Source organism: Cenococcum geophilum, assembly GCF_001692895.1.
Source record: "Cenococcum geophilum 1.58 unplaced genomic scaffold K441scaffold_15, whole genome shotgun sequence".
Taxonomy (NCBI): Eukaryota; Fungi; Ascomycota; class Dothideomycetes; order Gloniales; family Gloniaceae; genus Cenococcum; species Cenococcum geophilum.
In genome coordinates, this window is record NW_027137573.1 from 84,653 (window position 1) to 108,760 (window position 24,108).

Sequence of the window (24,108 nt, forward strand, 5' to 3'; positions counted from 1 at the left end):
AAAACAAGAGTCCTGTTTCCCAGAATCTAGAAAACCCCATACAGCAACCTAAGGTAGATTCCTTAGGTATTCCCCAGACAGAAGCAGAGGCTCAACGCCATATCAAAATAATCCAAGATGAGAAGCGCGAGAACTACCGTAGCAGGAATGCGAAGGATCTAGAGGGTGCCCTTAACATATTAGCGCATACCCAGACGAATTGCCATTGCCTCTGACTAATAATGACACCAGATTATCCAACGAGCTGTATCAGAAGCCTATACACTTTCTTCTAGAGCTGCTTTAGAACGCCGATAACAACGTGTATAAGGATTCCACCACTCCCATAATAAAGATCACCTACTGGAATAGCACTCTTCGGTTCGATACCAATAAAATCGGCTTTAGCAGGGCCGATGTTGAGGCAATCTGTAGCATCGCGCACAGCCCGAAGAATAAATCTCAGCGAGAGGGGAGGCGAATTGGTGAGAAGGGCATCGGCTTTAAGGCTGTCTTCCGAGTGGCCGATGAAGTGTTCATTAATTCCGGCCACTACTTATTCAAATTTACTGACAAGAAGTCACTTGGAACCAATAAAGAGGCTCTAGGTAGGCTCGCTCTGGTCTGGGCCGAGTTTCCCAAGGAGCGCCTAACTGGATTTACCTCCATTTTGCTCAGGCTTCGACAGCAGGTAGACCACTGGATGCTAGCTAGGGAGATGAAAAAGCTTGATGCGCGACTCCTGATGTTTTTACAGAACTTAAAGGAGGTCGAAATTAGCGTATTTGAGAACCAGTTTCGTAGCATAAAGTTTACACTGCGAAGAGAGGACTTCATGAGCGAGTACAGCGGGCTTTAATTACGGATTCTGAAGCCAGACGATAACTCACCCTATATTATCTTTCGATATCCGGTCTCAAACCTCCCAAAAGAAGAGAAACGGAGAAACTGCAATAAGTCTGAAATCGTTTTAGCATTCCTAAAAATTGTCGCCTCGCCTCCCGGTCAGCAGCAGGAAGAGCAGAAAGCGGTCTCCCAGAAAACCCACAAAGTTTATTCATTCCTTCCTATTCGCGACTACGGCTTCAAGGTAGGGCCGCCACCAAATCTAGAAACAGTGGGCTGATCTTAGTGCAGTTTGTCTTTTAAGCCGACTTTGTCCTTATCGCGAACCGTAAGGAAATTAAATATACTTCCAAGTGGAACAAAGCGCTACGTAACTGTATTCCTAGTGCACTGCTCAAGGCCATTACCAAGTTCAATGCCTCGGACTTTCGGTACTGCTGGCCTCATTTTTTCCCAGTAAGAGTTAAGAGGGATAACTTCTTCCAAGGCCTTTGGTAGAATATAAAAACCCTACTGTCCGAAAAGGCCGTCTTGGAATTGACGGGAGGGAACCTTATGTTCCCCTCGGCACTGGTGCTCGTTCCCATAGAGTTTACCAATATAAACCGCCAACCTCTTATCCCATCTGGATGCTCCAAGTTTACTTACGTGTCACCTAAATATCCGGTCGAGATATCGGACGCGCTTAAGAGCCTCGGAGTCAAGTGTCTCTTAGCTGAGGATTTCCTCGACAACCTCTCTAACTTCATTACTGACCACTTAGACGAGTTTCGGCGCATATCTAAGGAATAGTATTCACGACTCTCTAAAGTTCTTAATTCTCTTACTGCCAAACATTAACAGCTAATATCCTCCCTTCGCTTTATTCCTCTACGGGACGGGATATGGATAGCGCCCCAAGCCGGGCCCCTTCTGTTTCCTCTCGTATCTGATAACCTGGTTATTCCTGATAAGATTGGCCCTTTTATTGTCCACTTGGACGCGGCCAGTAACCATACGTGAAAGACTCTGCTTTGTAAGCTTGGGGCTCAAGATTCCAACAAGCTGGAGGTATGCCGCACTATTATATAAATACATGNCTCGAAGGAGTTCGATCCCAAAGCCGTTTTCAAGACCAACCTAATCCACCACGCGGTATTCCTCTACGGCGCGGGCTGGAAGCGCCAGCAGCCCATAGATAATTTCTGGATGGTGTCGGAAGATGAATCGCGTTGTCTTAGGGTGCGTTCGGTTGCAAGTTCAGATTAAAATGAGGGCTTCAGAATAGAGTTGATCTGGAGCTCCAATCTGATTCTGAGGCGACCGTTCGGTTGAATTCTAGTTCAACTTGACTTCAGCCATAAATTTTGGATGTTCCTTTGACCGCCCAAAAAACACGCTAAAAGTTGCTAAAAAATTGGCAACTTTACCGTATACGGCTTCTGAACTGAAAGTCTTGGCGTTAGTTTAATCTGGAGGTCTAATCCCTTTGTGTGGCAGAAGAGACTTTTCGTATTGGGCGCTTTGGGCGCTCCTGCCTGGGTTAGCATGCTGCAGGCACCCTAGCTAGCGTGATTTTATTAGCAAGCCTCACTAAAACGCGTCAATATTGCGATGCCCATGAAATGCTGTAGAAGGCCACCACAAAAAACACCTATATATTTTTTGAGGAAGTTGGGCAAAAAGTTAATATATGACGTTATAACTGTAGGTTTCTATTCTTCCTATATTAACCAGCTGCTAATTATATAGGAAAATCCTCTATTAGAGTCCTCCCCCAAATTACTGCTACCTATCCACTTTATACGCGTTCTTAACGTTAATAAGGATAAGCCGGTAAAGGACCAGCTTAAGGTTATAAGGGAAAATATACTATATATATTAAATAAGGTATACTAAGTGCTACAAGTGGTTAAACGGTTTAATTAGCGGTTATTTAATATAGAGGATCAATTAAAGGCAGTAGAGGAGGGCTTAAAGGACGCTAAAAAGGACGCTGCAGTAAAGGCTTAATTAGCTTTAGAGTCTTAATATTAGAGGTATAAGAAAGTAGAGGACCTACCTAGTCATCGCCTACTAAATAAAAGTTGTTAAAACACCAAAGGTATAGAGGAAGCCTATAGGCCTTGTATTTATATACTATTTGCCTCATTTTTACTATAAGCTTCTTTACCTCTTTCCATCTATATATCTAGCACCTTAGTAGGGTCTTATAGCCTTACTTCCTTATAAAGCTTTTAATAGAACGGTAAGTTCGCGTCTTACACCGTTAAATTATAAGTAGTAGGGTTTTGGCAGTAATATAGGTAGTTTTTTTAATTTATTTTAATATTTTTATAACTAAACCCAATACCAGGTTAATATTGCCTATATTTTAGTAAGCTTTAATAAAGAAGACGCTTAGTATTATGCTTATCTAGGCCTATCCACTAACTGCCTATAATAACAAGGTTTTATGCCAATTATATATAGAAACGGCGGTGGGTTTAGAAGGGCTTTCTTAACGTCTAGAAGATCTTCTTACTAATAATATAGGCGTTAATTATAGCCGTATTAAGCGCCTAGAAGAATAAAGGCAGCTAGGTACATATAGTAGTAATCTAGGTGGTATAGTAGCTTTAAAGTTAATCGTGAATATTAACGCCGCCTATTTAGTTATTGTAGTCAATAAAGAGCCTAGGAAGCGTTAACTTCTTAATTAAATGATCGCCCTAAACGTGAGCTACCAGTTTCTTAAGGAATAAATTATATACCCGCGGCCGACGCTAATTAACTTCATTAACGTCCTTATTACTATATAAGTAAGCTATTATTAAAAACTATACCAAATTCTTGTCCTGCTATACAATTAAAAGCACCAAATTAACTACGCTAACGACTACTTCTGTAATAAAATTAAACAGTAGCCTTTCCTTCCTTTTATTAGCCCTTTTATGCACCTTTAAATAGTCCTTTAAGTTTAATCAAGCTGTGCTAGCTGTAGTAATTCTAAGTTATTAAAGCACCTAGAGCAACGGAATATTTATAAAGTAGTTATCTAAAAATAGACAAAATTGACGAGCCTAAAGAGGGAGCTATTGGGTAAGGTAGAGGATATACTTAGAGGTCTTTAAGAGGACAATATCCTAATAATCTATTTTAGAAGGAAGCCTAAAAAAGTAGCTAGGTAAGGTAAATATAAAGCTATAGCAATACCTATATTAACAAAGGCTTAATATATTAAAGCCCTTAGATACTGGCTTACTAGGCAATTTAATTATAGCTATAGATTGTCTAGTAAACCTTATTATTATCTCATTAAAGCTAACTATAGATCTAAATATAACGTACTTCCTAAACGCCTTACCTAAAGGAGTTATTAACGGCTTAATCTTCTTAAAAACCTGACGTTTAACGCCCTCTAGTAGAGGTAGTGAGGTATAGAAGAAGCGCTTAAGTTGCTCCCATTTTTTTTGGCCCATAAATAAGCTAATTAAATATTTAGGATATTTAGGATCTATAGCCCAAAGGTCTCGCACCTAAGTGACTTTAAAGACGCCTATATAGATAATAAGTCCTACCTAAATTATCAATTCGCCAGCAGAGGTCTCCTTCTACGTCCGTAATTATTTACCAGTATATTGTCCTAATTAGTAATATCCGCTAGCTTTTTAAAACGCTATATATAAGTTTATATTAACCATAAGCTTCTTAAATACACTAACACTAAAGAATAGTAGAAATACTTAAATTGGCAGGTCCTATTTAGATCTATACCTACTAGACGCTATACCTATCTAATTTACTAGTATATAATAAGCAGAGCGCTTACTACCCTCTTAATTATCTTAATTATTAGATTTAGCGCCCGCGTTAAAGCTGCTAATAGGCTCACTAGTACGCCAAGCGGCAAATATTAACTTATCTAGAAGGTTAATAACTTTAAGATTTAGTTCAGGAATAGCGGCCATAGGCTCCTATAAAGTAGGGACGGCAGAAAGGCCCATTCTTATAACTTCTTTAGCTAATAGCTCCGGTAGTTTAGTCTTATCTACCTTATCTGCCTTATCCTTAGCAGTTTCGCCATAGGCCTTAAAAACGGCTCCTAATTCGTCCTCCTTAATATCCTTAATCTGCACTACTACCTACACTTTTAAAGCCGCTAAAGCCTCTGGAGGCTGTATAGCTACTGCTAATAAGCTATTATATATATACTATATCGCTTAAAAGGATTGTAAATAGGACTTCTAGGCTTAAGGTGCTTTTGGAGGCTTTAAAGGCCTTAGAGGCTTTAGAGCTAAAAATATATAATGTTTTTTAGGCGGCATAAAGACGATATTTTACTAATAATTTAATGATTAAATAGACGGCGACAATATTAAAGCTTTTTAATTAACTATACTAAATATTATAGGCTTCCTAGCTATATCGCTGCTATTTACCGCAATATCTAAGCGTTAAAATAAGGCGCTAGCACCCTTACTAACTAACTCAAGACTTTAACACTAAGCTCTATACAGTATAGAGCCTCTAGATTGGCTTATAAGGCGTGCATATACAAAAAGTCCTAGAAAACTTGCTATATAAAGGGATAAGTTCCAGACCCCATCTAGTTTCAATCTAGGATTATACATACCCGTGCTTTTATAAAGCCACAAACGCGTACCAAATGAGGAAGGAACGCGTCCTTTTCTACCAGACCTTTAGTTTAGATCTAATCTAAAGTTTTACAACCAAACGCAGCCTTAGCCTTAAAATCTATCTGGACTCTTAAGACCTCAACTTAGTAAGTTAGGTCTTTGGGAAACACAGGGCAAGATTCACTTTCCTATATAGGGAGTATTTAAAGATATTTCATACACAGGATTATTAGGAGTGGCTCCTAGAGAATCTAATGCTATCTATTATACCACGCCTAGTTAATCCAGACGATTCACCAGATATATTCAAGCTCAATAATAACTTCCGCTTCCTTATTAACAACATTTCCGCATTAGAGGTGCTAAAGCTTTTTAGAGCGCATTAGGCATTTTACCACACATAGATTGTCCCTAGGAAGACTTAGGTTCTAAAGGGTCGTACAGGAGTGCCTTTTAAAAGCCCTTCCGGGGCCCGTGGCCGGGCTTATTTAGGGTCTTTTAGTAAACCTAACCTAGAGAAGGTAGCTAAGGAACGGCCCTACAATAAGATAAAAGCTCTCTTTTCATCAATAACGGTTCAGTGCCGTAACGGCTTCTCTGCCCAGCTAGATCAAACTTATCTACCCCGCAAGGATATATTAGAAGCTCTCGACATACCTAAGTACGCACGTACGTCTGCCTCGGCCAAGTCTACACCGCGGGTGCTTCTTATTTATAAACCCGATGCTGCTAACTGGGATTTCCTGGAGAATTTCGGTGTCGTAGTTATAGTAGAAGCTAAGCAGCTGATTTGTCGCCTTAAAAAAGTTAAGGAGACCGGCATAACAAAAGAATAGGTCGCCCTACTCTATGAGAGAATTAAGGCCTATGCCAAAGATGAGAATATTGGCTTAATTAAGGAAGTAGTAAGCAAATCGTACATGCGACATCCTACTAACGGTGTATTAGGCGGGAGTTCCAAGAAAACATACTAGTATTTATACCTGCGCGGACTACCAGGTAGGTTCGTCTAAAAGGCTATATATAGAATGGGCCGGCATGCCTCGCGAAAATTCCACGCTTAAATGACTACTATCCCTAGCGTAAAGCGCTTTTCTGCGATAAGCTAAGCCTTATTTCTGCCACTCTTAGAACTATAGTCGCAGAAGCTAAGCAAATTACCTCCAGCGACTCTTTGGGGTACATCCGCGACATTCTCAAGTAACTCGACCAGATAATATATGGAACCTATCGATCGGTAGTCCGTGCACCGATAAGTAAGTAAAGAATAAGGACTCTGTCTATTCAAACTATAAAGAAAAGAAGCTACTACTAGCTCCTGTATTAATTAGGACTTAAGTATTAGCCTATTAATTATTCTGCTAAAGATAATAGTTAACAGTTATGCTACGGTTCTAAAAGTTAGAGTTTATAATATTTAAAGTATTTAATAAAATCCTAAGGCAGAACCGTCTCGGAAAGCGACTTAACTCTAAAATATACCTTTTAGTGGCGAGCGGAAAGGGGTTCCTATAGAACGTTAGTTATAGCTTTATCCTTATAAGTAGTACTTACTAAATAGAGGGCTGGAACTAGGTAAAGATTAGGGACAGTAACTAGAAGATTAATACGGTAAACAATTGCTAGTATTAGCTGTTTATAAATTATATTTAGGTATAAGGACGGAGTAGTAGTTAGAGAAGTAGAAGTTACTTCTATATTTAAAATAAAGGCCTAACTTAATACGTTATTCTTATTTAGAGGACCCTAATAGGATATATCCTAGGGTCCCAGTGTTAATATCTATAGCATTAAGGTACTTAAGTTAAGATAATTTAGTGGACGTTTATAGGGCTGTTATATTATATTAAGGAGCATATTTTAGTGTTAGGCGTAGTATATTATTATACCATTTATTAATAACGTTTATATAGGCATTAAGAGCTCCTAGTAAGTCTACACCTATTAGGGAGGGTTTTAGTTTAGGGCTTAGAGATTTAATAAGGCTATTAACTAGTATAGAGTTATTCTAGCCAGTTTCCTTTACGTAATGGTTAAATTTGGAAAAATATACTAGGAAACTCTTTGTTCCTTAAGCTATATAGTTTATCTTTTTTTAAGTAATAGCTTAGCGGTTCGGATCCCTATATATAGCTTTAAAAAGTATAACTAGTCTTTATACTAAGTTTAGTTAAAAAGGTTTAATAAGGTTAGCTACCTCTTTTCTTAGTTAACTTACGGCGTAGTAGAGTTAGTTAACTTTAGTTAGGTAACAGTTAGCGTTACTAGTTAGCTTATTTTTAAGCTAGCTTAGTGTATAATTACAGCACCTGTTGTACCAACCGCGTACTTACGCGTTCGGTACACCAACTACGCGTCTACGCATTCGGTGCACCAACCACCCACTTACACGTCTAGTGCACCCCTAAAGCACTAACTAATTAGGGGGAGGTGCGATAGTATATAGACCGCGTAGTCTACCTCAATAGAATCGACAGTTACCATCCAAACGAGCATACAATACTATACGTATTTCGTGCCCCTAGATACAACTCACTCGTGCTATTAAGTTAGTACAAACACTGATTAGTAAGCGCGCACAGATCAGTAATTACTCGACACCTCCCCCAAGCGATACTCGACAGCGACCACCTATTTAGACTCCTAGTACAACCTGCTAGAAGGTTAGAAGTCGGGGATTACGGACCTATCACTAACCCTATATACTTATTTAAGTCTTAGTACAGTTTACTAAAAGTTATAGATGCGAATACAGACCTATACGGAACCCCTATCCTTAACCCCCTTAAACCTTAAACCTCTTTAGACCTTTTACGGAAACCCCCTACCCTCCTATAAACCATTACGGACCTATTAATTAATTTTACGGACCGTTATAAGACCTCCCCCACCCGTTATAAGCTGCTACCACCCGCTACGCACTATACTACACTATATAGTATGGCAGACATTAGCAAGCAAGTTAGCGAAGGTCAAAAAAAGTGGAGATAAGGAGTCGACGTTACGTCTATAAACAACGTTAACGACTATATTAGTTTTAAAATCCTTAAATACAAATACTTTAAGCTTATAAATGACGACCTATAGGAGTAATACTAGGAAGACTTTGTAGACTTTACGGAAGCTACTTTTAAGGCTTGCGACTATATAGCTACCTATAATTTACGAACCCTTTTACGTTACTAAGGTGTATAGGTTAATAAGCGAGTTACCATTGCACAGTCTTTATACGACATACTATGCAAGGAGGACCAAACGGAATAGACTAAAGAGGAAGTCCTAGACCACATTAATACCAATGGATTCTTTACCTCTTGTAAACTTAACGGGATCTTTATAAGACCTTCAATATATATAAATCTACCATTACCTAGAGAAATAGGACTTTTGCCATATATAACGTTAAAAGAAGAGATCATTAAAATGTTAAATGAGGACGAGATACAGGTGGACTCTGGAAATCGATAGGTAGACTCCAGTGAAAATCGATAGGTAGACTCCAGCGGAAATCAAGACCAAGCGAACGATTAAGAGAATACAATAAGCCCGCAAGCCTCGAAGAACGATCCTCTACCCAACCTACCTACCCTAGCTACTACAACAGCTCCGTTAATACAAGCCTCGTCCGTACAAGCCCTATCCGTATAAGCTACGTCCGTATAAGCTCCACCCCAAGCTCCGCCTGCATAACCTCCGTCCGCGCAACCTCCGTCTACGCAACCTCCGTCTATACAAGCTCCGTCAGCACAAGCTCTGTCAGCGCAAGCTCCGTCTATATAAGCTCCGCCCGCGCAAGCTACGTCCGCGCAAGCTCCGCATATACAAGCTCCGCCTATATAAGCTCCGCCCGCGCAAGCTCCGTCTACGCAAGCTCCGCATATATAAGCTCCGCCCACACAAGCTTCGTCCGCGCAAGCCCCGCCTATATAAGCTCCATCCGTACAAGCTCCGCCCACGCAAGCTCTATCAGCGCAAGCTTCGCCTATACAAGCTACATCCGCGCAAGCTCCGCCAGCTTTATCCTCTTTGTTAACCAAAGCCAAGGAGCCACGGCAGCTAAGCTCATACGAACCTCTATAACCTACCCAGCAATCACTACCTGCGGTAACTGCCCTCACCCTACCTAGTCTTCCTCCCGCCCAGTATTTTTACCCTAGTACTGCCAATACCAAACCTACTAAACCTGCCGTAAAGCGTAGCTAAGGACACCCCTAAAAGAACCCTATAACTAAGAACCCCATAACTAAAAACCCTATAACGGAGAATCACCTAACCTCCGCAGACACATCCGTAAGGCAATCTCCGCCTACGGATATATCAGTTCTAGTATAAAGAAAACCTTTTACAGACTTATAACCCAAGGAGATTAATGGACTACTTAAAAAGGATATTCCTACGGTTATAACGGAGAGAGACGTTCCACAAGGCGGAAAGGACTTAGTCCTTAAGTAATCGCCTACAATTTAACGAGTTAGTTAACGGTCCTCTATTACAACGTATAAAGTCTTAAACCCGCCAGGTAGTACTTAAGCCTTTACTACGGACCTATAAAACCCGCAAACTGACTTAGATACCCACTTTACGGACCGCCGCTACCGCCAGCAGTACCAAAATCCACCGCCTATACCGCCGTTTTAACTACCCCTTAAGCTTAACCTACATTTAAGAATCTTTTAACTATAACCTATGCTACCCTACTAGTGCTAAGATCCACCGCCTACACCACTACTTCGGCTACACACTAGCCAAAAAGCTGTATTACGGCCATAGCTACTTTAATAAAAGCCGTTCTAGTTAAGGTGTATTAGCCCGTTAGGCTTATTAAGTAAGCTTACCTAGCTTTACGGAGAGCCTACCGGATTATTATAGACGAGTATAGAGATATTTAAAAGGAACTAGCTTTACAGATGGCCGTAAAAGCCGTTAACGACACCGCTGGCCTAAATGGACTGGTACCTACCCTTTTGGTTTACAGAGCCTACCCAAGGATAAGTAACCTAGACCCTCCTACCCTATCTATTATGGATTAAGTAGCTGTAATATAGAAGGTAATAGCTAAATATAGTTAAGCCATAGGTTACCAAACGGGTAAAGAGAAAGGGAGATAAGGAAAATGGTATAAGTAAGTTAGTTAATTGCCGTATGGTTCGTCTATGGCCCATTAGAAAGCTATACGGTTTACTTTACAACTATAAGTAGGACTTATAGTTTATTTACAGCCCATCAGAAGGCCGTACGGTTTATTTACAGCCCGTTAAAAGGCTATATAGTTTATTTTACGGACCGTAAGCAGGACTTACGGCTAACTTAGAGCACCGGTACCTTGGGAAGGAATTTCCTATATATTTCTTTTGCATTTTATGGTTTTATTAAAGCAAATTACGGAGGCTATATATAAGCGGTTCTATTTTTAAGTACCGCTAGTATATAATTATAGCACCTACTATACAGAGGAATCTCCTATATATTTCTTATGTTTTACAGTTTTATATCTTACGTATTTCTTTTATATTTTACGGTTTTATTAAAGTAATTACAAAGGCTGTATAGAGGTGGTTTTATTTTTAAGTACCGCTAGTGTATAATTATAGCACCTATTGTACCAACCGCGTGCTTACGCGTTTAGTACACCAACTATACGTCTACGCGTTCGGTGCACCAACCACCCGCTTACGCGTCTAGTGCACCCCTAAAGCACTAACTAATTAGGGGGAGGTGCGACAGTATATAGACCGCGTAGTCTACCTTAATAGAATCGACAGTTACTATCCAAACGAGTATACAATACTATACGTATTTCGTGCCCCTGGATACAACTTACTCGTGCTATTAAGTTAGTACGAACACTTAGAAATAATTAAAGCTCTTACCATTTACCAGTAAATACTAGGGGGTTAGGTAATTATTTGGATTATTATAGTATAGTAGCCGGTTTGGGGTAAATAGCTATTATAGGTTTAGGGCTTACGTTCCGTATATTTATCTTTAGGGATAGTATTTAGTCTTAAGGCCCTAATATAGGCATCTTAAGCGTACGGATTTCTTCTTAGAGGTCCTTAATTAGTTACTAGTGTTATACTTCTTATTTGGCTTATTATTAATTTAAAGTGGCTTAGTTTTATATAAAGGCGTTTATAAAAGACTTCTGTATCTCTACTAGTTGTTTTTAAAGTGTAGATATAATACTAGCGGCCATTATAGGGGTTTTAGGGTCGTTTTATATTTTAGAAGTAGTATATAAAGTTAATATAATATAGTATTATAGAGTAAGTATAAGCGACGATAATATATAGTAAAGTAGATATTATTAAGCTATATATATAAACTATATAATAAAATTAAGACGTTATATAAGGAAAAAAGGTAGGAAAATAAGAAGAAAGGGTATATATTATAGACTTAGTTACTTAGTTAATATATATACGGAGCAGAATAGGATTTAGGTAGTAGTCCTAGCAAAACTTAGTAGGATTTAGTAGAACTTAGTGGAACTTAGTAAAATATAGCAGAATGCAGCAGATTGCTGTTAGATTGCCATAGATTACGGCAAATTGCGGTCTTATAGTTGGTTTTTAGTTGCTAAGTTAGTAAAAACAGGTGGATATGTATAAGGTGTTACGGAGGCGTCCCGTAACAAAAAGGGTCTATTACGCTTTAAAGGTGCTATATATATCCTAAAGGACTAAGGGGTCCAAGATAAAATTTTAAAGGTTTTTTATAATAACCTTTTTAAGGGTTACTACGGTACTAATAGAACCCTTAAGGCCGTTTAAAGGAAATACTTTTAGAATAGAATATCTAAAGAAGTTAAGGACTATATATTAAGATATAATGCATGCCAAAGGGTATAAATATTAAGGTATTACCTATATGGTAAGTTATTAGTGCTTCCTATTTTATAGGGACCTATATTAAAATTAATAATAGATTTTATTATAGGCTTACTCTTTACTAAAATAAGAACCGAAGAGGTTACTAATACTATTTTAGTAATTATTAACAGATATATAAAGTTTTTAGAGTACTTTACTATTATAATAACGATTATAGCAATAGAACTAGCAAACCTGTTTTTAAAATAGTGGCTTTTATTTAGTATACTAATGTTATAAAGTAAGTATAAGCGGCGATAATATATAGCAAGGTAGATATTATTAAGCTATATACATAAACTATATAAGGAGGTTAAGACGTTATATAAGGAAAAAAGGTAGAAAATAGGAAGAAAGGGTATATATTGTGGACTTAGTTGCTTAGTTAATACGTATATAAAGTAGAATAGGATTTAGGTAGTAGTCCTAGCAGAACTTAATAGGATTTAGTAAAACTTAGTAGGATTTAGTAGAATTTAGTAAAACTTAGTAGAATATAGTAAAATACGGCAGATTACCGTTAGATTGCCGTAGATTGCTATTAAATTACCGTCTTATAGTTAGTCTTTAGTTATTAAGTTAGTAAAAATAGGTGGACGTATATAAGGTATTATAGGGGTATTATAACGGAACCTTATAGTAAGAACTACGGTGGGTCCTATTATTGGGCTAGGTGTATAGGAAATATAAATAATAGTAGTCAACAATATAATAATAACTAGTGGAGTGGTTACCTAATAGATTAACTTTAATTATATTCTAAGAATTACTATAAGGAAGGAACTATCTAGGTAGGGACTAAGGGTCCTTAAATACACAACCATACTCCTATAAAATCCTTCTTATATATAATATACGTCTTATATATAAGGTATATAAGTTCCTCCCATTCCTCTTATTTAATACGTAGCATATTATATAACCTTAGTTACTATTCCTCATTATATAGCTCTATCGGCTCCATCCTAGACTATACTTAAATTAACTAACTAGCTTCTTTCAACTCTTCTTTAAGTAGTTGTAATATTATACTTAAAGCGTCTATAACACTATCTCCCTCCTCTTTATCTTCGTCCTTAAAGATTTAAAATATCTCTAAGTTATTCACTAGAGGTATAATATCCGTTTAATTAATTTGGTTAATATTATTACTTATTATACCTAAAGCAATTTCTTCTTTATACGCCCAACGTTGTGCTTATACTATTACTATAATATTATCTCTTAGTAAGATTATACCATTTTTATATTCTTGTTATTTAAAAGAGGGGTTAGTCTATATTGCGTTAGCAAATCCATCTTCGCAATAACCATCCTCTTACTTAGAGTGCACTAAAGCGAATATTTATTTGTCCTACGATATTTGCTCTACCTCTAATACTAAATATACGCGACCTATTACTCTTAATAGTTGTCTAGTTCCTTAATTAATTTATTTTAGGGTCTTATATTTAATCTACTGCTACGCGGCTAAATAGTAAACTATCTTAAGCCCTTACTAAGTTAGATTATTCTTATAATACGGAATAAAAGGCCCTAAATACTTACATTGCGGCGTCTACTTATTTACTTTATCTTAAGAAGGTCTATAAGAAGGTCTATTTTAAGGAGTAGAAACTAGTAGAATAAGGTTTATAGGAACTTAGTAATAAAAAAACGGATTCTCTTTTAACAGAGAAGGAAATAGATCTAAGTAGTTCGGCAACTGCTCTTCTTAGGTCCCCCTTAGGTAACTTATTCTTTAGCAATCCTTTTTTATTAATACTACCTAACCTAATCTCTTCTAATACTCCTATACCTTTCTTATAGCATTCTTTAAATTCTCTAGGGGTTTCTAGGTAGTCTTAGTATAGCCTATCCACTTAACCTTATACTATATTTTATTGTCAATATCCTTATAACTAATAATCTTTAAAACTTACTATTTGTCTTCTTCTTATCCTCTATATATGTCTACTTTATAAACTAGTGGCTTAACATTCCCGTATACTAGCTCTAGTATTGCGATATACTATACAGGGTAGATCTTTATCTTAGCTAGTAGGTTTAACTTAAACGTAACCGGTAAAATTCTCTATATAATTTTAAAAGGTCCTAGTCTAACGTAGTCTAACTTCTTATTTAATTGTTAACTTTTAAAATTTTTATATAGTAGCTATACTTTATCTCCCTCCTTAAGATCTAGTCCCTTAGATCTCTTAGCGTTATAGTACTTTTTTATTCTCTTTTATACTTTCTTTACTAATTCTATAAGGTCTATATAAAGATTTATTAACGTCTTTATTCTTTTTTTAGCTATACTACTTATTTTCTTTACTTACCGTAGTAACAATAATGTTCTTAGCTTATATCTATAATTTACCTTAAATAGTAATATGCCTATCCCTTCTTAAGGTATTACATTATATGCAAACTATATAACTAGTAATAGCGATACCCAATTATTCTGTATATAATTAATATAGTGCCTTAGATACTATTTTAGTGTCTAATTTAATCTTTCTATTTAACTGTCTATCTGCGGATAATATACGGTAGAAGTTGCTACTCTAACTCCTTACTCTGCTAAGAATACTTTCTAAAATACTACTATAAATCTTAGATCTTTATCTAATATAATTTTACTTAGTGCTCTATGTTTTATAAACACTTCTTTAATATAAATTTTAGCGATATCTTTCGCTAATATTTCTTCTGTACATGCTATAAAGTATCCCCACTTTATAAGCTTATCTACTATTACTAAAATCGCGTCGTAATCTTGTCCAGTAATAGGATCTTTTAACTTTAATAACTTTATAATAAAGTTCTATAATATAACCTCCTATAGTCTTTCTAGTATTTTAATAGGTTATAGCCCTCTATACGGCTTATACCTTATTAGTTTATTCCTTTAGCAATCTAAATACTCCTTTATAACCTTTCTTACAATATTCTAGATTTTATTAATAATATATTCTTCTTAAAGTCTTAACACTAAGCCTGTAGCTCTATTATATCCCTAAGTTAATCCCTTATAGAACTCTTCTATAAATTACTCTACTATACTTTTTAGGATATACTTTACTTCTCAATTTTTATATATATCCGTTTGTAGATCTTCTAGTTATACTTCTAGAATTCTTTATACCTAAAAGCTTTCTAGTATCTCGTAAACTTTCCCTAGTTTATTATCTTCTTAAGTTGCTACAATTTTTAGATAATTATACCTAATTAATCCGTCTATATCTTTTTGTAGTAAAGCCCCTAATAGCTTTTCGTTATTCTATAGTTTAGCTTTTTAACTTAGAGCGTCTGCCCATGTGTTATCTGTGCCCTTAGTATACTAAATCTTAAAATAGTATTCTATAAGTATCTCTACCTATCTAACCTATCTTTAATTAAGTTCCTTTATTATTAGGAATCCCGTTAGGTTCTTATAATCTATTTTAACTATAAATAGTTTCTCTATACCTTATAAAAATGCTCTTTATTTCTTTAATACTGTAACTATACCTAATAACTCCTTGTTATAGATGTTATAGTTTAACTCTAGTAGTATTATTTTTTAACTATAGTATACCACTAGGTGCTATCTATCTTAATATTATTATATAAAGTACGCCCCTAGTATATAGTTTAATATATCTGTTTTTATAACCATCTCTAGTCCTAGTTAATAGATTTTAAAAACTGGCTCCTAGGTAAATAATTCTTTAACTTTCTTAAACAATTCTTATTATTCCTTTCCCTATACCCATAATTCTTCTTTCTTTATTAACTGCGTAAATAGCTTAATATTCTTTAACTATTGCGCTATAAACCTCCTATAGTAATTGCAAAACCCTAGGAATAATCTTAACTATATAACGTTCTCTAGTTTTTACTAATTCACTATAGCCTTAATCTTCTTTAGATCTATACTAAGTTAGCCTAGTTTAATAATAAATTTAATAAAATCGGTCTTCCTAGTAAAGAACTCGCATTTCTTAATTGCTATTAGTATCTATTCTTCTTATAATCTCTTTAAGACCCATTTAACGTATTCCCCGTGTTCTTCCTTAGTCATTAAGTAGATAATAATGTCGTTAAGATATAATATAATAAATTTATCCAAGTATTCTCCTAATATATTATTAATATACTTCTAGAACGTTGCTAGTACGTTTATAAGCCTAAATTGCATAACTAATGGTTTATATAGTCCTTCCTTTAATCTAAAGGCTGCCTTTTATTTGTCGCCTTCCTTAATTCTAATCTAATAGTACGCCTATCTTAGATCTATCTTTATAAAGATTTGCGTGTTGCCTATCCTATCTTAAATTTCGCTAATTAAGGGTAAAGGATACCTATCTTTTCTAGTAATGCTGTTTAACTATCTATAGTCGATATATAGCCTTAGTTTACTATTCTTCTTTAGTACAAATAGTACTAAATAACCCGCTAATAACTACAATAGTTTAATATATCCCTTTCGTAAGTTTTCTTAGATAAACTCTTTTAATGCTCTACCTTTCTCTTCGGTAAGCTTATAGATTAGAAAGAACCTTATTTATACTAACTTAATGGTATAAGCGAGTTATATCCCAGGGCATAAAATACGTATAGTATCGTATGCTCTTTGGGATGGTGGTAACTGTTAATTGTATTAAGTAGACTACGTGGTCTATATACTAATACACCTCCCTCCTAATTAGTTAGTGCTTTATAAGTGCACCAGACGCGTAAGCGAGTGGTTAGTGCACTAAACGCGTAAACGCGTACCTAGTATACCGGACGCGTAAGCACGCGGTTAGTATAACAGGTGCTATAATTATACACTAGCAGTACTTGAAAGATGAAACCACCTATATACAGCCTCTATAATTGCTTTAATAAAACTATAAGATATAAAGGAAAATACATAGGAAATCTCCCCCGAGGTGCCGTCTAGGCTGCCTTCCAAACGGTGCCCCAAGCTGGCCGTAAGTTCTACTTACGGTCCGTAAAATGAACCGTACGGCCTTCCAACGGATCATAAACGAACTATAAGTGCTCCGTTAGTCTCGTTCTACCCATTTTATAACTTTTAGGTTAAGCTTATTCGTGTTAATTAGGGTTTTAAGGGCTTAACACGGCTTTGCCTTAGTTATAGCGTCTACTAGGTTATTTCCGCCACTAATCCATTTAACCTCCGCAATTTCACGTTGTTCGTAGGCCTAATATAAGCACATCAGGTTGATTATAAGCCTCTTCTCTTATATTATACCTAGTTTAACTAGGCAGTTATAAAGGGACTTTAAATCAGTATATAAAACTAGGGGTAACTACTCCAGTTGTAGAATCTTCTAGACCGTTAATTTAATTACGGCTGCTATATTAAAGCTATAAGCTAGTATATATAGTTTAGAGGCTAGTACACTGCGGGTTACTTATTTGCACTTAATTAAAGACTAATATAGTATATTTGCGTCCTAATTACGGTCCGTAAGTATAATTACAAAGCCAATTTACGATAATAGGTCCCTATTATTAGCAAAGGAGGCGTCTATAAATGCTAGTAAGCTAAGGGAACTTAGGTCTAGTGGTACAAAAGTAAGTCCCCTTACTGCATTATTAATTTGCCACTAAATGCGCTTATTAAGCTGCTTAATATTTTCTTCTTGCGGATCTACTGCCTGGGCTATAAAGAATAAATCATAGGCAGATTTGGGTTAACAGACTATGGTAATATAGGCGCCTCTTACACGCTATGCAACGTATTAGTCCTTTATATTTACGGTCTTATAGGTCTCTCCACGGGAGCTAGTAAGGTCTATAGGCTTTACTATAATGGGATTTAGGTTTTAAGCTTGGCGTTCCTAAGTTAGCTTAATTAGGTTGCCCTTTTATATAATTAGGCCTCTATTAAACTTAATTGGATTCTACTCAGTTAACTACTCTTACGGCTTTACTAAGAACTTGGCCTTTTATAGTTTAGTTTCTTTAGCGTCTATAAAGGTCTAGTCTGCTAGAAATAGGGTATTATCTATTTAGAGTCTAATAATACCAAGGCCGTTTAATAGGCTATATAGGAGGCAGGGGTTATAGGTTAACTGTTCCATTTTAAGTTTACTAACGTAGTGCTAGTAGTATATCTTAAACCAATGGTTTCTAGCTTCTGGTACTCTATAAAGAGGTTTTATAACCTATAAAATTATTCCTAGTTGCAGATTAAGCTTAAGGGGTAGTTATATAAAGATATCCCTACTTAGGTAGGTATTAGACTGTATATAGGCTTATAAGATATCCCGTAAGTATAGGGCTATAGGTTTAATTTGCTGTAGTCCTAGTATAAGTACAAGTATAATCCGTTGGCTAACTCGTTAAATTATAGGTGATTATATAAGGACTAAGTCCTTTCCCTTATCGTTATAAGCTTGTATAATAAGCCTTAATTTCTTAAAGGCTTTATTAGTACTAGGGTGCTTAATCTTGTTAATAAAGCGTAAGTTAAATATATAGACGCCTTGCGGAATGTCTCTCTCCGTTATAACCACAAAGATACCCTTTTTAAGTAGTCCGTTAATCTCTTTACGTTATAAATTCGTAAAAGGGGTTTCCTATACTAGAACTAATATATATATAGGTGGAGATTGCCTTGCGGATATTCCTACGGAGGTTAGGTAATTCTCTATCTTAGGGTTCTTAGTTACGGGGTGCTTTTAGGGGCGTCCTTAACCGCGCTTTACGGCAGGTTTAGCAGGTTTAGTAGGTTCCTAGGGGACTTCTAGGGTAAGTAGGGGTGCTTTTATTTCGTCTGGTTTAACGTCATAGGTGTTTTCGGGCCGAAAGTAGGGTTTTACAGACGTGCTTCTAAAGCTAGTTGGTCCGCTAGGAAGTTATACGCAGCACGTCTTATCTTCTACAGCCAGTAAACAATAAGGTCTAGTTTAGTTGCCGCTCTTATACCATATAAGGACTTTAGAATTAAGCGGGAGGTTATAAACTAAGGTCGTATTAGGTCCGTTGCGATAATATAGGGCGCTATTAACAGCTTATTTAGCCTGTAATTTAACTATTTCGGCTATTACCTTCTGTATTATAGCTACTCGTTCTGTAATAGACGGGGCAGGAGGGCCTAGGTTACTTATCCTTAGGTAGGCTCCATAAACCAAGAGGGTAGGTACTAATCCGTTAGGGCCAGCGGTGTTATTAATAGCTTTTACGGCCATCTGTAAAGCTAGTTCTTTTTAAATATCCTTATACTTGTCCGTAATAATCTAATAAGCTCTCTATAAGGCTAGGTAAGCTCGCTTAATAAGCCTAACAGACTAATGCGCCTTAACTAGGACAGCTTTTGTTAATATAGCCATGGCTATAGTATACTGCTAGAATTCCTTACTAATAAAGTTCCTACCAGCGTCGTGGGTGATATACTTAGGGGGTCTAATATATATGTTAATCTAGTAGGTCCGTAAGATATCCTAAGTATATTTTGCGGATATGTTTTACAACTAACGAGTAGCTTAATAGCGGGTTGCCTTGTTAATTATATATAATACTAGGCTGCCGTTAATATATATAATATCTACGTATACTAAGTGGTTGAAATTAAGGTCTTTATAAAAAGTGAACTTAAATCGGCCTAAGGAACGTCCGTATTTCTAGCAGAAGGAGCAGTATTTGGTTAGGTAGTCAACTGCCTTCCTATTAACGTCGTCGTGTTTAAAGCGTTCAAGGACTCTATATAGCTTTTCGGCTAATAAGTGGCTGAAACAGCGGTATAGGCAGTGGATTTCTGTACTAGTAAGGTAGCACGGGTTGTAGTTAAAAGATTCCTAAATATAGGTCCGTAAAGTCTTTCCCTATATAAGGAACGGGTGTCCGAATCGTTATATAATTAATATGGTAACGTGCTTACTTCCTAGGGTAGTTATAGGGCCAATTACGGTGTCTATAACATTATTGTAGTAGACCTATAGCCTATCTATATCCGCAAGACAGAGTAGAAAAGGGGTGTCCGCTTTTACTACGTGGAAGTTAACTAGGCTAATTAGGGTCTTAACTGCAACTAATCCAATTAATACAGTTAAGCCGATGCCGAATTAGACGTTTACGGCCCTAGTTTGCGTAGTATTAATATCCGTATTATTATTTACGGTAGTCTTATATATAAGGTATTATCCGTAACCTATAGTAGACTTCTTAGAGGCACCTATATTAATTATAACGCTATAGAATTCTTTAGGGGTATAGCGTTCCGTAGTAATATATGTAAATAGGTCCTGCTTATAATTTATAACGTCTATAACAGGGGTGCTTACGGAATAGTTTTTGGGCGTAATTAAGTGTATAAAGGAACGGTTGGCTAATACGGTTGTAATATTAAAGGCTTGGCTGTCCGTAAAAGGTCTAAAAGTGGTTAAGAATGTCTTTAAGGTCTCTTATTCCTAAGCGTTTAAGTTAAAGTTAATTATAAGGGCTTCTATTAACTTATTAGGGGGCTCTTCTACTTCCTCTTCTTCGTATTCTAAAATAAACTAGTTAATACGGCTATTAAGTCTCTTCCTGGACTTATTATGTTCTTCCTAGGTATACTTTATAGACTAATATCCTTCCTTACCGCATACAAAGCACTTCTGGCTAGTTTATCTATAGGGGTATATTTTTATACAGGGGTTGCTATAGGGGTTATAGGTAGGACTTAGTCGGTACAGGTGCTACTAGCGGTAGCGGCAGTCCGTAAAGTAGACGTCTAAGTCTATTTACAGATATTAAATATCCGTAATAAAGGCTTAAGTGCTACCTAGTGGGTTTAAGACTTTGTACGTTATAATGGAGGAGCGTAGATTATTAATAAGGCTAGCTAAGGTATCTATAGGCTTATAGTAGGCGTACTTGTAGGGCTCTACTTCCTAGCAGGCCGTAATAAGTTTATTATATAGAAAGTTGTCCGTTTAAAGCTTAATATTAAGACCGTGCTATAGATGGCGAAGGTCTTTAATAAGGATTTGTAGGCACTCTATAGTCGATTTTTTAGTGTTCTTATCTATTACGGTCTATAGCTTAGTCGCATTCCATTAGGTAAGGATATTACGCTTATATTCCGGTCCTTTAAAGTAGTTACGTATAGCTTTATATAGCTTATTAAAGGGAATACCAAGAGGGTTACTCTTAAGGTTAGTGTAGTAGTGGTTAAGTGCTAGGCCGCGTAGCATGGTAGAGTAGGCTTGGCTAAACTCTTATTTAGGAATATCAGCCTTCTAGTAAAGGTTTATAAAGATAGTTAGTTTAAAGTCGAAGTTGTCGTTTTCACCACTATACTTAGATTTATTAGTGTAAAGCTTAGCTAGGTTAGCTAGCTCCTTACTATAGGTCTTTACTTAGGTAGGTTACGGATCTGTAATTTACGGATATATGGCTTACGGATATATAGTTTGCAGATATATAGCTTACGGATCTGTGACTTAAATAATAGGGGTAATTTGGTCCGTATTTTAGTTTATAGGGGTATTATAGTCCGTATTTAAGGTTACGGGGGTATTATAGTCTATAGCGTGGTCTATAACTTAAGAGTAGGGTATATTTTAGCTAGCGAGGTTAGCTCTAAAGCCGCTTAGGTCTATAGGATAAATTTAGTTAAGTAGGTTAGGTATAAGGCCGGCGATCCTATTAAGTTTAGAAGAAGTAAAGAGTTCTTTAATAGTTTTAACCTAGTCTAGGATTTCCTCTTTAGTCTATTCTATTTGGTCTTTCTTATATATTATATTATATAAAGACTATACAATAGTAACTTATTTGTCCCTTTTAACCTATACACCTTAGTTATATAAAAGGGTTTGTAGTTTACAGATAGTAACAGAGTTATAAGCCTTAAAAATAGCTTCTATAAAGTCCGTAAAGTCTTCCTAGTATTACTCCCACAGGTCGTTATTTATAAGCTTAAAGTATTTGTATTTAAGGATTTTAAAACTAATATAGTTGTTAATATTATTTATAGACGTAACGTCAACTCCTTATCTCCACTTCTTTTAACCTTTACTAACTTACTTACTAATGTCTGCTATACTATATAGTATAGTATAGTGCGTAGCGGGTGGTAGCAGCTTATAACGGGTGGGGGAGGTCTTATAATGGTCCGTAAAATCGATTAATAGGTCTATAATAGTTTGTAGGAGGGTAAAAGGTTTCTGTAAAAGGTCCGAAGAGGTTTAAGGTTTAAGGGGGTTAAGGATAGAGGTTCCGTATAGGTCTATATTCACGTCTATAACTTCTAGTAAACCATACTAAGACTTAAATAAGTATATAGAGTTAGTAATAGGTCCGCAATCCCTAACTTCTAACCTTCTAGTAGGTCGTACTAGGAGTTTAAATAGGTGGTCGCTGTCGTATATATCGCTTAGGGGGGGTATTAAGTAATTGCTAATCTATGCGCGCTTACTAATTAGTGTTTATACTAACTTAATAGTATAGGCGAGTTATATCCCGGGGCATGAAATACGTATAGTATTATATGCTCTTTAGGATGGTGGTAACTGTCGATTATATTAAGCAGACTACGTAGTCTATATACTAATGCACCTCCCTCCTAATTAGTTAGTGCTTTATAAGTACACTAGACGCGTAAGCGAGTGGTTAGTATATTAAACGCGTAAACGCGTACCTAGTGTACCGGACGCGTAAGCACGCGGTTAGTATAATAGGTGCTATAATTATACAAACCTTAAACTTATTCCCGGTTCAAACTCTATTTTATAGTCCTATACTATATAATCTAATAGCTTTTTACTTTTTAGTAACTATAGTTTCTTGCTATATTTATAGTATCTCCTTAGTACATAACTTAAGCCTCGCTTAGTCTCCTTATATATTACTCTAACTTAGTACTATACTAACTTAGCTTACTATTACCTATTACGGCGTTAAGTATCTTTAATATTAACCTGACCTATAATCTAATTAATCTTTAGATTATATTCCTATAACTAAGGCATCCCTAATACTGCCTTATCCCTTTCTAATAGTAGGATATTAAAAGACATCTTAACTCGTCTCCCTTTAATGGTTATTTAAATAGATCCTATTTTAAGATTAATAATCCCTCCTCCGTAGGCTATTAGATCTCCTAAAATTATAACTAATAGGTAAGGTTACTCCTTCTATCTATAAGGTAGCCCTATTCTCTTAACTATTATTAGTAAGATATAGTTTCGCGTTACTCTACTATCTATTAGCGCTTTAAACTACTAATCTTACTATTTTACTTATAAATTTAGGTGTTATCCTTAAATTCCTTTAAGGGTTTAAGGCTCTACTATTAGCTTCCTCTAGTCTTATTGGCCTCTACTTTTCCTAACTATTAGCTGCTTAATCCTTATATACTTAACTTATTCTTTAGCTAATGCCTTATTTACTTTTTGTCTTTAATATACTATAGATATATATTCTCTAGGCATTACTACTACTATTATTTATTTAGGCATTCTTCTATAAGGAATCTTTCTAGTTAAAGTATTAAGTCTCCTAACTCTTAAACTTCTATTAGATGCTAGCTATGTATATACTTAATATTTTTATACTATTGCTTATCTAGCGCCTAATATATCCTTATAGGGTATTTCCAATTCTTTTTCTTTGGATTCTTATGCATTTTATATATATTGTCTATATATACAATCCATAATAGCGTATAGTATACTAGGTGCTTTAGGTTAACTCTTAACTTATCTTTATCTTTAAGTTTAAACCTTTATTATACTAATCTAAACGTTACGACTTTATTTATAGGTACTAAGATATATCTTTTGCTTTTCTAGTCCTCTAATTGCTCCTTTAGATCCTTTAACATTATAATTAAGGCTCCTTTAATATAA